This window comes from Artibeus jamaicensis, unplaced genomic scaffold, assembly GCF_021234435.1.
Source record: "Artibeus jamaicensis isolate MK-2021 breed Jamaican fruit bat unplaced genomic scaffold, CSHL_Jam_final contig_482, whole genome shotgun sequence".
NCBI classification, from domain to species: Eukaryota; Metazoa; Chordata; class Mammalia; order Chiroptera; family Phyllostomidae; genus Artibeus; species Artibeus jamaicensis.
This window is the reverse complement of record NW_026521857.1, coordinates 13,714,849-13,730,759: the sequence shown is the minus strand read 5'-3', so window position 1 is coordinate 13,730,759 and position 15,911 is coordinate 13,714,849.

The window sequence follows — 15,911 nt, the reverse complement described above, 5'->3', positions numbered from 1 at the left end:
TACCTGGAGTTAGGGCAGGGGGAAAAGGGAGCGCTGTGTGTGTAGGTAGATATCCTAAAGGACTTTGATATTTTAATGAAGACGTTAGGTCTGTATAGCATTAAATAAACATTTTTTTCTCACAAATCTCTGGCATTGAGAGATGTCTTTCCAATTGGTGACTGATGATTGGGACCAGTAGGGGGTCCGGACAGTGTTAGTATACCATCCTCTAGAGTCTGGGCCCTGGCGTATCTGTTCTGTAATGGCTTTTTGGCATCCCTGGGTGGGCCAAATATTGCCCCACTTGGACCCCTGTTCAATAACATTTATTGCTACAAAATGCTAACTGTCATCTGAGCCTTCAGCAAGTTGTAATCTTGTTGCTGGTGGAGAGTCTTCCTCTGTGCCGATGGCTGCTGACTGATCCGGGTGCTAACCGCTGAGGGGCGGCGTGGCCGTGGAGATTTCTTAAAGAGAACAATAAAGTGTGTGCTGCATTCACTGACTTTTTCATGAACCGTTTCTCTGCAGCACATGATTCTGTTTGACAGTGTTTTACCCACAGTAGGACTTTTTTCAAAATAAGTCAATCCTCTCAAACCTGCTACTGCTTTATTAACTAAGTTTATGTAATATTCTAACTTCCTTGCTGTCATTTCAACAATCTGTACAGCATCTTCACCAGGAGTAGATTCCATCTCAAGAACAGAATCCCTGAAACACCAATTTAAAAGAACCTGTGCACCCTATTTTCATAGCAGCATTATTTACAATAGCAAAGTGCTGGAGATAGCCTAAGTGCCCATCAGTAAATGGGTGGATCAAAAAATTGTGGTACATTTACAGAATGGAATACCACGCAGCAGAAAGAGAAAAGGAGCTCCTACCCTTCGGGAAAGCATGGGTGGACCTGGAGAGCATAATGCTAAGTGAAGTAAGCCAGGTGTTGAAAGACAAATACCATGTGATCTCATCTATAAGTGGAACCTAATCAACAAAACAAACAAGCAAGCAAAATAGAACCAGAGGCATGGAAATAAGGAAACAGACTGACAGGGACCAGAGGGGAGTGAGGCAAAAAGGGGAAGGGCTTAGTTAAAGAGAAAGTATAAATGACCCATGGACATGGACAGCAGGGTGGGGATTGACTGTGGGAGCGGGGTGGGGAGCAGTGGGTGGGGCAGGAGAGAGTAAGGGGGGGAAATTGCGACAACTGTAATAGAACAACAATAAAAAACCCTCTTTTTGCTAATCTACAAGAAACAACTCCTCATCTGTTAAAGGTTTATCATAAAATTGCGGCGATTCAGTCACATTTTTCAATTCTAGTTCTTTTGCTGTTTTCACCACATCTGCAGTTACTTCCCCCACTGAACTGTTGAACCCCTCAAAGTCATTCTTGAGGGTTGGAATAAATTCTTCCAAACTTCTGTTCATGTTGGTGTTTTGACATTTTCTCATGAACCATGAATGTTCTTTTTTTTAAATAAATAAATAAATACATAAATAAATAAATATATTTAGAGAGAGGGGAGGGGAGGGAGAAGGAGAGGGAGAGAAACATTGACATGAGAGAGAAATATCAATTGGTTGCCTTTCGCATGCGCCCAGACCAGGGGACTAAACCTGCAACCCAGGCATGCGCCCTGACCAGGAATCAAACCCATGACCTTTTGCTGTATGGGTTGAAGTCCAATCAACTGAGCCACACCAGTCAGGGCCAAAATGTATTTCTTGAATAACAAGAGCTTGTAAATTGAAATTGCTCCTTGATCCATGGGTACAGAAGGGCGTTGTGTTAACAGAAATGAAAACAGCATTAATCAGAGCTCTTAGTAACAGGTGCATTGTCAATGAATAGTGATATTTTGAAAGAAAATCTTTTCTTTTGAGCATAAGTCTCAACAGTGGGTTTTAAATATGCCGTAAACCATGTTACAAACAGACGTGCTGCCACCCAGGCTTTGCTGTCCCGTGTAGAGAGCACAGGCAGAGGAGATGCAGCATCATTCTTAAGGGCCTAGGGTTTCCAGAATGGTAAGTGAGCAATGGCTTCAAATTGGAGTCATGGCTGCAGTAGCCCCTACCGGAGAGAGTCAGCCTGTGTTTTGAAGCTTTGAAGCCAGGCATTGACTTCTCCTCTTTAGCTCTAAGAGTCCCAGATGGCTTCCTCTTCCAATATGGAGCCGATTCTGCACGCACTGAAAATCTCTTGCTCAGTGAGTGCAGCCACCTTCATTAGTTACCTTAGCTGCATCTTCTAGAAAACTTACTACAGCTTCTAGCTCAGCAGTTGCTGCTTCGTCTTGCTCTTTGATGTTATGGAGAGGCTTGTTTTCTTAAACCTCATGCAGCAGCCTCTGCTGGCGTCTGCTTTTCTCCTGATGTTTCCTCGCCTCTGTCAGCCTTCACAGAATTGAAGTTAGGGCTTTGCTCTTGATGACGTTTCGGTTTAAGAGAGTGTTATGGCTGGTTGGATCTTCTATCTAGACCACTAAAACTTTCTCCATATCAGTAATAAGGTCGTTTTCTTTCTTACCATCTGCGTGTTCACTGGCTTAGTGCTTTTTATTTTCATCAAGAATGTTCCCTGTGCATAAACAGCTTGGCTAATCATTTGGTGCAAGAGGCCTGGCTTTCAGCCCGCCTTCCTTGCCAAGCTTAATCATTTCTCACTTTCGATTTAAAGTGAGAGACCTGTGACTCTTTCTTTCACTTGAACACATAGAAACCATTGTCAGGTTATTAACTGGTCTGATTTCAACATTGTTGTGTCTCGGGGAATAGGGAGGTCTGAGGAGAGGGAGAAAGACAGGGGCAGCAGGTGGAGCAGCCGAAACACGCACAGCATTTACCGACGAAGCGTGCGGTCTTGTGCCGGTGCAGTCTGTGGTGGACTGAACCCATTAGAACAGTCACCTCAAAGATGACTGCTCGCAGATTACAATAACAGATATAATAATCATGAAAACGTTTGAAATATCATGTGAATTACCAAAATGTGGCACAGAGACAAAAAGTGAGCAAATGCTGTTGGAAAAACAGTGCTGATAAACATGCTGGGTGCAGGTTTGCCACAAACCTGCAATTTATATATTGACACCCCCCCCCGCATTATCTGGGAAGTACAGCAAGGTGAAGCACAATAGAACCAGGTGTGCCCCTCTGCCGGGAATTACTCTCAAACCTTGGATCTTAAGCACAAGTCTTTCCCGCGTAGTTTTAGTCCAGACTCCAGAGGTTCAGAGGGTTGTGTTCCGAGCTGTGTTTTGCTGGGGCGGGTACAGGGGGAGGTGGGTGAGCTGAAGGATCGCTATGTATTGTGAGCACTGAGTTTACCAAGATCATCCTCTCTCTGAACATTGTCAGAGGTTTCAACCACAGAGTTGAGCTGTGGTTGAGCTGAGCTGAATTGAGCTGAGCTGTTCAGAGTTGAGCTGAATTGTTGGACACCAGTTAGTGATGCAGAGTTAGGGAATCGATTGTTAGAAAATGACACACTTTACTCCTAGAAAAGTGCCCAGCAAATAGTAGGCACTCAGTTAATACCTGCTGAATGAATGAGTACATGGATGGATGCCATCTGTCCCACATAAAACTGCCATTAAACTTCTCCTCTTTCAAACATCATCTTCTCAGGCAACCCTACTTCCTTCCATCTAACATCAAGAAATAAATATTTTTGAGGCCTCAACAAATGCCAGGCACCGAGGTACCATAACTGATGAAACTAAGGCAGGGAGTCTCGAGGATCTTAGGGTGTTAGAGCAGCTCAGAGCGTGTGGTTTCTTGCCCGCCCCCTCCAGGTTAGGGCCCAGCCTTGTGGGCAGGAGAGCCCTGGCTCTCTCTCAGACTTCCAGTGCCAACTGCGAACAGGGTCACACAGTTCTACCCGGCTGACTACACATTGGGGGTTTCCACAGGTTTGATCATTTGCTAGAATGACACACAGAACTCAGGATCTTATGATTGCTGTTTATTATACAACATGTAAGTGTACAGCTGGATAAAGAGGTACATAGGACGAGGTCCAGAAAAGCCTCAATAGTAGGAGCTGCTGTCCCAGGGGAGTCCCAGCTGGTTTCTCCAGCATGTAAACAAGCTCAACAACCCAGAAGCTCCCGAACACCGCTGTTTAGAATTTTTATATGAGGTTTCCTTACGGAGGAATGATTGATTAAACCATTGACCATTAGCAACTGAACACAATTTTCAGCCCTTCTCTCTTCCCCGGAGGATGAGGACACTGCTGAAATTCCACGGCTGTTCACTTGGTTGGTTCTCCGGGGACCAGCTCCGGTCCTGAAGCTGTCCAAGACCCGCACTCAGCCCCGAGCTAGTACAAACCCAGCTGTGGTCAGAAAGAGGTTCGTTGTGAATAACAAAAGATAATCCTATTACTCAGGAAATTCCAAGGGTTTTAGGAGCTTTATGCCAGGAACTGGTACAAAGGCCAAATCTCTATCTATTTTTTATTATACCACAACAAGCTCTTGTAAAATTTAGTCTGGTGGGAAACCACAATAAGAATTTACTTACAAATGTTGGAAGGGGTAGATGCTATGGGAAAATGAAAAGCAGAGCAGAGTAAGGGGGTTAGGAGTGCAGGTGGGTACAGGTGGCTACTGGGTTACAATTTTGAATGTGTTTCAAGCCAGAACTAATTTAGTTTTAGACAAGAACTCATGCCCTGTGGCTAGTGCAGAATAGCATCATTGAGAGAAGGGACCCGGAGGGCATGTGGTTGAAACACATTGCCCCGATTTGTTGCTCCTCTTCTGATGAGTTGCGTTCTATTTCGGTTGGTTAGCACTGACAGGGGTAATGCCAGCAGCACCAGCTCTGAATCAGGTTCAGAGTTCATTTGAAACAGGATTAAAATAAAATGCTGACTGGAAGTCACAGTAATGTGACATGGCAGTCATGTGGTCTGCTCAGTGCGCTGAGGACAAACAGCACATTAGGTGGGTTTGGGAGAAGTCACATGAGAAATGGGGTCTGTGAGGCCAGCCCCGGAAACCTAGAATCACCTCAGTGACACGTCCTCCCCTTTCCCCAGAGCTGGTTGTTGACATTCTTGAGACATCGCACTCATTATTTTGTAGAAAAAACTTCAAACAAATCCTGAGGCTCATCAAAACACGCACATTCCTCACATAGCTGTGTTAAAATCCCCTTGAAGTGATGGTTACACCAACCACTTTGAGGGCTTTAGAAGGCATTTGGTCCTCTGCTTCAAATCCTCTTTTTATAGGTGAAGAACCGCCCAAAGCCAGTGCAGAGAATTCACAGGAATCAGGTTTCTTGACTTCTTACATGGTGTTTTCCCCACCACATGGTGTTGTCTATACTATAATCTTACGCTTAGAATGAAGTTACTGTATACATTTTTGTGAATAAATATTTAGCAGTGACTTTTCTCTTTGCTAAAAACTGCCCTTCCTAGGGCGAATCCTGGAAGCCAAGTTTCTACCAGGTAACCCTGCTCCCAACAAGACCGAGCCCTTAAATGATTATTTTCATTCTGAGTTTTGGACTGAGTTTTGGAGTTGGGAACTGAGTCATGTAAGCTGCTTAAGCTGTAGAGGGAAGGTCTTCAGATTCCCTTACTGAGGCCCTAAAAGCTGTCTCGTCCTAGTTCTTCGATTTCATCCTTCCAATAAAACCCTGCTCACTCGGATTGGTTTCTGTTGTTTGCAGCTGAGGACGTCTTAACCAAGAACTTTGAAAGCCGAGGGGGACAAAGCACATCTGTTGCTTCCAGTTTTGAGTTGCAGTTGAGAATTGGATTTAAGAGATGGTTCTTCTTCCCTAGGTCATTGCATCATACCATGCAGGCAATGGTTATGCCACTGAAACATGAGGGCTACACGGAGCCTTAGTTTACCTGGAACTATAAGGACTTCCAGCACTCACAGTTTGGCGTTCGTCCTCAGGAGCTGATGTTCTACTGTGATCTGTTTGAGCTGAGTGTTCTAGAGGGCAAACCTTTTCAGAAGCAACGTCAGTTTATTCATCTGTAAAATAGGAATAATAATACCTTCATCTTAATGTGAGGAAGAACAAATTATATTAACTTGATATGAAATGCAATAAAACTAAAATGCGATAAAAATGAGCATGAGCTGTACAAATTTGGGAAATCACTCAATCTCCCAGAGCATGAGGTCAGCCTCACGTAAAAAGTGGGTTAAAATAACTACTTTACAAAACTATTTTGAAAGCTTCTGGCTTACAACAAGAACTTGACAAGTGATAGTGTCCCTCCCATTCCTGTCATGTCTTTTTCCCCTTCCTTGTTTGCCATGGGCGGGTTACAGAGCCTCGGCCTTTGTCACATGATTATTTCATCTTAGGAGAGTCAGAGTTTATAAACTGCAAAGATGATTTGAGAATGGGGAGGACTGAGTCCAACCATCTGAAATACAATGTCTGGAAGGCAGGGGCCAGGTGCACCGAGCCTTTGCACAGCTAAGGATGAAAGATCACCCAGCTGCGTGTGCGTGTGTGTGTGTAAATACTGATCTGAAACTCACGTTTGTCATTTCATGTCTGAAAACTAGTCCTGCTGAAAACCAGTCACGTGTTTTGAGTAGTGCCTCTGAGCTGAGGGCCCTCGGGAAGGTAGAGGTGTGGTAGTGGGGGCCTCCGACCTTTGGTTCTGCCTTTAATGGCACTGGTGGAATTACACTAGGAGATGTCCTCAGCCAGTGGGTCACATGTGACCGACAAGTGGAGACTTTGCTGTGATTTTTATTTATATCAGGGGGAAATTCTTGACCATAAAATCGAAAAATAGCTATGTCTTCTGCACAAGGCCGCACACCCAGGTATCTCAGGTGTGGTGGCGTGAAAAGCATATGGGAGGTGGGGCAGACAGATCTGCATGAGTCTCAACTCTACTAATTACCAGTTGTATGATCTTGAATCTCCCTGACCTCCAGGTTAATCTTCTGAATTAAAGTTGGGATAATAATGCCTAGAATTAAATGACATGAAATGAACTTCATGTATGTGAAAGTGCCTGACATACCATATCCTTACTTTTGACAAAATAGCTATAAAATAATATAAACATATCATCTGACTACTTAAAGGTCTATTTTTATTGAAACAAATAAATTCCTAGACTTTAACGTTCTTCTGAGATTTAAAGCACCTTCATCCCAGATCAGAATGGATGATAACAGCACCCGGCCAGCTGGGCCAGTTCCAACCTCATGTCCCCAGGTGTCAAGGCCAGAAAAAAGACCGTCATTCTGACTGTCCTCTGCAGCAGGCCATGCCGGTGCCTGGCCAGGTCTCACTAAGGACAACTGCTCAGCTCCTCATGTTAATGAATCGTAGTGACTTTAGGACGTTAGTTCTTTAAGGTAGAATAGCATCCTGATGGCCATTTCTTCCAGCTCTGACCATGGGATTGAAAATTAATTCCAAATGATTGCCTCTTGAGAAACTGGTTAATTATAAAAGTTTTTGATACCTATGTTAAAACTTACTCTTCAAGTAATAAGATTAAGTTGGTGTTTCTTAGATTTTTTTCTTAGGTATTGACTAAACACGCACCGATGTTGTTAGATTACACATACACACAAATGACTTTTAAGTGTTTATGGCTTATGTAAAAACAAGAGAATTTTACCCTTTGCAAAAGTGTGGATGGACCTGGAGGACATTATGCTAAGTGAAATAAGCCAGTCAGAGAAAGAAAAATACCATATGATTTCACTCATATGTGGAATCTAATGAACAAACTGAACTGACAAGCAAAACAGAGACAGATGACAGATAAGAACGGAGAGGAGATGACAGCTAGTTGGGGGAGGGAGGGGAGGGAGTAGAGGGACTGAGCAAAAGGAAAAAGGACTCAAGGACATGGACTTTGGTGTGGTGATTGCTGGGGGGAGCGGGGTGTACAGGGACTAAATGGTAATGGGTAAAAAATACAATAAAGATTAAATTTTAAAAAATATTTATGGCTTAGACACTGACTGACAAGTTAACATAGACAAGCCGAAATGTGTGAGCTGGGTCCCTTGTACCTGAATTAAATGGAATCATCTCCTAAAGGCTGTTCATAGTCCCTGAACATGACATTTGTCCATTTTCTTCTCTAGATCCTCAATGGTGTCAGATGGCCAATGAGACTGAATCCCAGCAAACCCCAGTCAGGACTCCTTGGGTGAAGGGACAATCCTGCTAAGCATAACCCCAGAAATAATCCGAGGAGTGTTTGGGAAACAAATGTCTCAGTTTGGAGGCTGGTGACTGGGCGGGTGCAGAGTTGGGCTGTCAGCACTTTGGTTGGGGATCTGGAAGACCAGCCCAGCCCACCCATACGGAGGCCTCTTGCCCATTTCAAACCTGTTCATCTGAGTAGGACATTAGTGTAGGGAGTCAGAAAGAAAACCCCAAGACATGGTTCTTGTCCTCTGAGATAAATATGAAACAGAACGTTACCAATGCTAGTGTTACAGAACAGGCAGGGGGCAATACTTGGCCCACCCAGGGATGCCAAAAACTGTTACAGAACAACAGGGCCCCCCCCCCCCCAAGGACAGTATACTAATACTGCCCTGACCACCTACTGGGCTCGTCTGTCCACCACCAGAGGAAAGACGTCTCTCAATGCCAGAGATTTGTAAAAAGGAAAGGAAAAGTTTATTTAAAGCTATACAGACTTAAAGTAGTGACCCAATGTCCCCATTAAAATATCAAGGAAAAGAAGCACACGTCTGTGTTTCAGGTTGCTGGCACTGTCAGCCGTATCGCCGTCCAGGCAGGATCTCTATTCCAAAGCCATGTGGCACCTTCTCATGGCCTATTGGCAAGAGTTCTTTCACCCTTTTTCCAGGCAAAGTCTCTCCTGCTTCCCAGGCCATGCGACCAAAGGGAGCACCCCAGTGCTGCGTGGGTCTCTTCTACCAAAGCTTCAGGGGTCTGCACTCTGGCCAAAACCGCGTGGTTCTTCTCTCCACCAGAGCTGTGGAAAGGGTAGGCTCACCACTCTGGCAAAGCCGAGTGGTGGTTCTCTGCTAAAGCCTCATGGTGGTTCTCTCTACCCCCAGCTGCTGGGGTCCCCACTCTGGCAAAGTTGCGTAGTACTCCTTCAATGGCTGCCATGTCTGGGTTTTAAATTCCCATGCTAGTCCTCCTTTGCAGCCCCATTTCTGACTCCTCCTACCATCGACTACACCTGCCAGAATTCCTGTATTATTCCAAGTTTACTGGGCTGCCAGCATGAGTCTGGGCAGGCGTGGCCCCATGGTGTGGAGACAATCATCTCCAAGCTTTTATGCAGGCGCTGTATGGGGGGGGGGGGCACTGGGAGTTGCTTCCCAGTTACATCTTGGATGGAAGTCACTCTCTTCTCCCTGGCTCAAAACTTGGCCACAGCTATTTAATATATCTATGAAACCAGTTAAAGGTTACAGACATGTTAAATGACCATTCTAGAGGTTATCTGCGAAACTGTTGCTATGCAAAACAGCTCTCAATGGCCCTGCTCCATTTGTCCCTTCCCCCAACTGACACCTGTGGGGAGGGTAAGGGGCAAGGACATCTTATTTGTCTTTATAATATTTCCTGGACACCCTGAGTTCTGGACCCCATTCCAAATCCCTTTTTGCCCCCCCCCTCCCCCCGCTGCACCCTGTTACTGTCCTAGCAGTTTCCAGCTCTGGGGGACATGTGGCCTTTGCTGTGGAGGGCATGGGAACGTGGGACAAGCGCTGGGCTCTGAAGGCTCATAGGGCCTGGATCCTGGGGTGGCGTGGGTGCTGAGCTCGGAGGTAGGGTGAGTGTCCCCTAGTCCTCTGTGCTGTCAGTCGGGGTCGGTCGGCCTGGGTTTCAGGCTCAGAATCACCAGGTTACAAGAAGGCAATTTCTGCCGAAATCCAGCTCAAACAATTAGACATTGCCAAGAAATGAGTGGACAAGGTTTTGGTTGTAATGTCATTGTCATGGCCACCAAAAAATACGTATCGATGTATTTATCACCGTTGGCTGCAAGAAAGTAGGCTATATTATTCAGGAGAGGTTCAGCTCTCTGAGATGCTGTCATTGGCATTTCAGGGGAGAACAGCTGATGCGGCCTATACCCAAATTCCTCTAGGGCCTTTGTTAACCAGATGAACTCTGGCTCCTCCTGTCAGGAGCTCATGTAGCCCTGGCTAGACTGCACACGGGTCTGCTCCAGGCTCCAGCCCCCAGCAGGGCCTGCGAACTCAGAATCCCAAAGTGCACCCACAGCGTGCGGCCCCAGGGCCTTCAAGCTTTCACCAGCAGCGCACCTTGTTGCCCTGAGTTTTGCATGACAAAATGTCCAATGCAGAACAGTCCAGGGTCACTCAGGCATGACCTTCACAGTGGGCTTTTTCCTCAGAAAACTATTTCAGAGCCAACTCTGAGCTTTGCAGTCCCTGGGCAACAGAATGCTACTGGGTGATTATCAGAGGACTGGAGGCCCTGCTGAGTGAGCAGTACGGAGTACTCTTTCTGCCAGAGTGATTTTTCTGAAATGAATCTGATCACACCCCCATGGCTGTGGCTGCACGTCTGTTGCATCTGTATTTGGAAGAATGTCACTCAATCATCCTCTGTGTTAAAGTCACCCAGCCAAGGAGGTAGTTGTTCAAATGCAGGTTTCTGGGGCCACTCCATGATCTATTGCATCTGAATTTCTGCACGGAGGGTTCAGGAACCTGCGGTTAAAACAGGCTTCCCCACTGATTCTCCTGTGCCCTCAAGTTTGAGGAGCAGAGTACGTTACAGAATAAACTCTAAATGGCTGAGCCTGGAGTACGCGGCTGACCAGGGTGTGGATCTGCCCGTCTTCATCTTCTCATCCCCCCGGAAGAACATGCCCGCCTGTGGCTCCCACTTCTACCCAAACTGACGCACCTCACAGAATTAAGATCTCTCACCCTCGTGTTGCTCCCATTACCTAGGACACCCTCCCACTGTCTCCCTTTCTCCCCTTCCCCTTGTTATTCTTTGATTTTTCTGAATGATTAGCTCAGTCATCGTCTCATTTGGACGAGGCATGCCTCATCTACTGACCTCTCAGTATTATGCCCACTGAATCACAACCATCTGGGTAGTGGTCCTTCTCCCCACTGGACCATGAGCTCCAGGAGAAAGGGAACCGTGTCTTGTTCTTGGTGTCCCGGGGCACACGATGCGTTCTGGCCCTTCGTAGCAGCTCAGAATGATTGGGAAGGAATCGAGTCCTTAACTTAGAGGCCCCGGAGACTTGACCTACTTGGACTGAGCACATCTTCTCAATAAAACCCCAGCAGTGGCTGTGGTAGTTGTTTCTAAATTCTGATTTCTGAGGGACAACAGAGAGATTAAGAAAGAAGAAACAGACCCGGGCTGTGAGATTAACCATGCACACTTTGAGGTTGTTAGGAAAATTGTAATTTGTAACAAATTACACGTGAGGGTACAGCCACAGCGTGACTCCGTCCCGAGTGCCCAACCATGCTCATGGGGCTGAAGTCAGAGGGCGGGGGTGTTGGGTGGGTGGGCTACAGGTGGGAGTTGGGGAACCCTGGGGCTGAAACTGGGACAGAGGTTCTGTCCCAGGACCTCCAGGGCGAAGGCAGTCAGAGGGCTGAGCCAGTGCTGGCAGAGGCACCAAGTCGGCATTGCGAGGATGGAGAGCCTCGCCAAATCTTGAAGGCAACAGCTGAGGTATGAGGCAGGAATGACCATCAGAAGTCAGGAGCTGTACAAAAACTGGGCCAAGAGCTATGAAGACTGGAAAAGGCGAAGCCAGCACTGCTCTCCAGGAGCTCCTGGGATGGCGTGGCCGTCTCCACAATGAGGTTTCCCAATGAAGGTCTTGCTGTGGGTGGTCAGCTGGAGGGTAGTTGCAGGCCCCAGCGGTGTGTTGCTGGGAACATGACGCCTACAGAATGTAGGCGTCCGGGCGCTTGAGAAAAGTCTTAACCACCTCTTGTCTCTATCTTAAAAAAAAAAACACAGCAGAATTTCTTTCTCACGGTTCTGGAGCCTGGAGGTCCGAGATCAGGGTGTCAGCATGGCCGAGTTCTGGGAACACAGACTGCTGACTTCTTGCCATGTCCTGACATGGCCAAGGGCTGAGAGAGGAAGCAAGCCCTCTTGTTTCAGCCTCTCTCTCTGACTGTGCTGCCCACTGTGGCTTTTGTGGCTTTGGAAGGCCGCCATCTCTCTTTCTGCACTGGCCAATTATAAATCACCTGTCTCATCAATTGTCGTCACCCCACACCCCCCTCCCCCGGAAAATTAAGTCAGATCCTGAAATAGCAAGCCTGTGAACTGTCATGTGGGAACTTTAGTAAACTCCTAAAGCTGTGACCTTTTCGTTTTGCATTTGTCTCTCATAGGACATGCAGCTTCCTAAACACTCGCCACCTGCAAAACCTCTGCGTGCCCTTTTCACCCTGGGCCGGACCGGAAGCTTCTGTCTGTCCTTCTTGCACGAACTGAGTCTGTTTCCGGATTCCCGTGGGGTGTCAGGACCAGGATGTTTATTCCAAATGTCTCACCACTCATGTTTCTTTAGCTCTCTTAATTTTCTTTTCTGTCTTTTTATTTCCAGTTAGGCCAGTAGCTGCCATTCTTTTCACTTCATGAAAAGATTGAATAAAACAGTGTTTGTTCATCAGACTTTCCATGGAACCAGGCTGTTGGTGAGTCTCATAAAGGCAAACGGCCCCTGTGTCCCCCAGCCTCTGTCCTGGACCCTGTGTGTATGACCTTGGGTGCCTGCCTGCCTTCCGGGGGGTAGGCAGCTGGCCCATCATCTCCCTGAACACAGTTTCAGCCCCTTTTCAACCCCCTTCTCCATCCTGCGCTGCCGTTCCATTCCCAAGGTGCATTTCTCACTGGCATTTTAAGCCCTGGGATGTATCCTTTCCTTCTCTGCGGAAACACTGTGCTTTTGAGAAGAGGGTCTGACGAGTACACACACGCAGTTTTGACCTTCGCTTGATACAAGTCTGTTTCTCCACTGTTTTTTCCTAACTCCCTTGCTTCCTTCCTTTATTTATTTTTGAAAAGATTTAGTGAGAGGGAGAAGGGAAGGAGGAAGAGAATGAGAGGTACACTGATTGGTTGCCCCTCGAACATCCCCAACTGGGGGACTGGCCAGCAATCCAGGCATGTGCTCTGGGAATCAAACCAGCAGCCTTTTGATTTGCAGGCCTGAATTCAATCTGCTGAGCCACACCAGCCAGGGCATTCATTGTTCTTTTTAATTAAAAGGGAGAACATGAATGTGGGCTGAAGACAGGACTGGGGCTGTTAAGACTTGACCCTGATCTTGGCTGTGACATCGAGTTTCCCTCTGGCCTTGGACAAGTTCCTTAAATCTTCTCTTTTTTACTGTCTCTAATGAAGAGTCCAGGCTGTTTCCTGGAGACATGCTAACTATTGTTAAAAATGTTAATTACAGAAGGTCCCTTCTCGGCTGCACAGTGGTGTGCTTTGGCTGATTCCATGTCCCTTCCTGTGAGGCCCAGGGTCAGACACCCTGGTTTCTCTCTGCCTGAGCATCTTCAAATGGCTGGCCCATTTCTCACTGACATAAAAACACCAGGCATGGATATTAATTAATAGTAGCTATTTTTTAAAAAAGAAGAAACCACCCAAACTCCTGAGCAAATTTAAGTAGAATGTGGTAATAAAAGCCAAGGCCTTTTGCCAAAGAAAGATGTGTGTGTGTGCGTGTGTGTGCGTGTTTTCCTGGTGTGGGTTGCCTGTTGTGCTAATGTAACATCCGGTCCTCGACACCTGGATGTTATTTGGTGAGTAGCTGGTTGGATCTGGGGCTTCACATGCCTTGGGATCTGATCTAGTTCCCGATCTGCTGGGAACTAGATGACTCTTTGGGTTTCAGTCCAGCTGATAAACAATGTCTTTCCCTGGTTCCTCTGACTCAGCCCAGCTGGTTTTCAGGTCCAGCAAGCTTGTTTACTCTGAGTCCTAGAGAAAGAGTCCCTGACGGTGAGGATCCACCACTGAGTTCACGGCAGCCCTTGCCAGGCTTGCAGGAAAGGCTCCGGGTGCCCCGAGGACATCTGGGCTTCTGTGCAGGGGGTTCCCCACTCGCTCTGTTGAGGAGCTTTTGCATCCGAAGGAGATGCTTGAGTTTATTTGTAGGGAGCATGTGTGCTTCCACCTAGAATGGATGGTGCAATTTATTTCCCCTCTAAGCCCAGCCCCTTCCCTGGGCTGGCTCAGGGCCTGTTGCTGCCAGTGCACAGGGCGTAGGGGCCTGTTACAGCATCAGCCTCCGTTGGAAGGGCTTATTTTTGGCCTCTGGGTGAATCAAAAAGGATATCACATCATTTAAGTCAACCAAGCTAGATGCTGTAACCAGAGACGCAGTAATTTGGGCCACCTAACGGTCTGTGGGGAGTGGGCGGTATTGCACACACACACACACCACACTCAGGGGCCCGGAGTCCTTCCACCCTGAGGCTCTGCCACCCTTAGTCCCTGCCGCTGTTTCCGTGGCTGAAGACGGGTCACCGCGAAATGGAGTTCCAGTTGGCAGGGCCTGGGAAGAGAGCGTGGAGGGCACTCCTGCTCCTACGTCATACATGATTCGTCCACTTCACTCTGCCCAAGGGAGCTTGGTGATGAGACCACGCCACACCACAAAGCTTGAAGAATGCAGTCCCTACCCGGGCAGCTCCGCACCAAGCCATTACGCCGCTGTTCTGGGCGAAGAAGCCAGCAACCTCCCCACATCGTAGCCTCTGAAATCCTTCAGAGTCTGTTTTTCTATTAGAAGTGTGATATCATCTTTTTTAGTTTTTAAATTACAGTTGACATTCAATATTTTAATAGTTTCAGGTGCACAGCACAGTGGTGAGACATTTATATAACTTCCGCAGTGCCCCCCTCCCCCATACCTCCTGAGGCCTGCATTCCACACCTGCCCTCAGGGCCTCGTGGGTGTGAGGCCTGTCGGTGCAGTTGCACAGGATTCCACACTCAGAGGGCCTGGCACTTGATTTAATGTTCTGCTATTGCCATCTTGAAATTCTAAATAATTTTCTAACAAGACACCCACATTTTCATTTTGCACTGGTCTCCCAAAAGTATGTAGCCAGTTCAGCTCAGCCTGCTATTTCCAAAATTAGCATTTTTATTCCATGAAATTCAGTATTTACTGAAAATCCATTTTGCAGTAAGACACCATAAAGACCATGTGAGGGGCATCAGGGGCCCTGTGACTCCGTGGGGGTGAGGGAAATGGAGTGAGTCCTCCTCCGGAAGAGCTGCCCTCGCAGCGCGGTGATACCCAGGGGAGTGAGGGACAGCCCCCGACCGTGGGGGTGAGACAGTAGCTGTGGGCAGGATCTTTTTAAACACGGAAAATACGGAGAGTAATCTTACAAACGTCTCTATACCTGCCACCTAGTGTCGTCACTTTGAATGTGTTGCCAGGTCCCCGTCAGATATTTTTAAGGGATTTGAACGCCACACACAGCGCTGAGCCTCCTTTGCGTTGCTCCCTGGTCTCGGTCCCCCTCCTCCCCACCCAGACGCAATCACTTCCTGCACTCCAGTATTTACAATCCCCAGGCAAGCCATAGTGGTTTTTACTGCATAAACAGGTGTCTATAAATAATCCTTTTTACTTTTACATGTTTTAAATTTCATTAAAAAGAGCATCATACTTTGCTCTTTCATTAACTTAACAAATACTTACTGAGCAGCTTACCATGGCCAGGCACTGGTTTCCTCCCTAGAGGAGGGGCTATGCTGACCAACTCCGCTGAGCTGGTGCTCCGCAGTCTGTCACCGAGTGTGTCGTCAGATCTGCCCGACAATGCTGGAGATGCTCTCTCCAGCTCCCAAGGGACAGTGATGCCACTCCACAGCAGCGCACTCTGGTCAGCTCTCCAGCCGTCTGCAAGAGTGGCCAA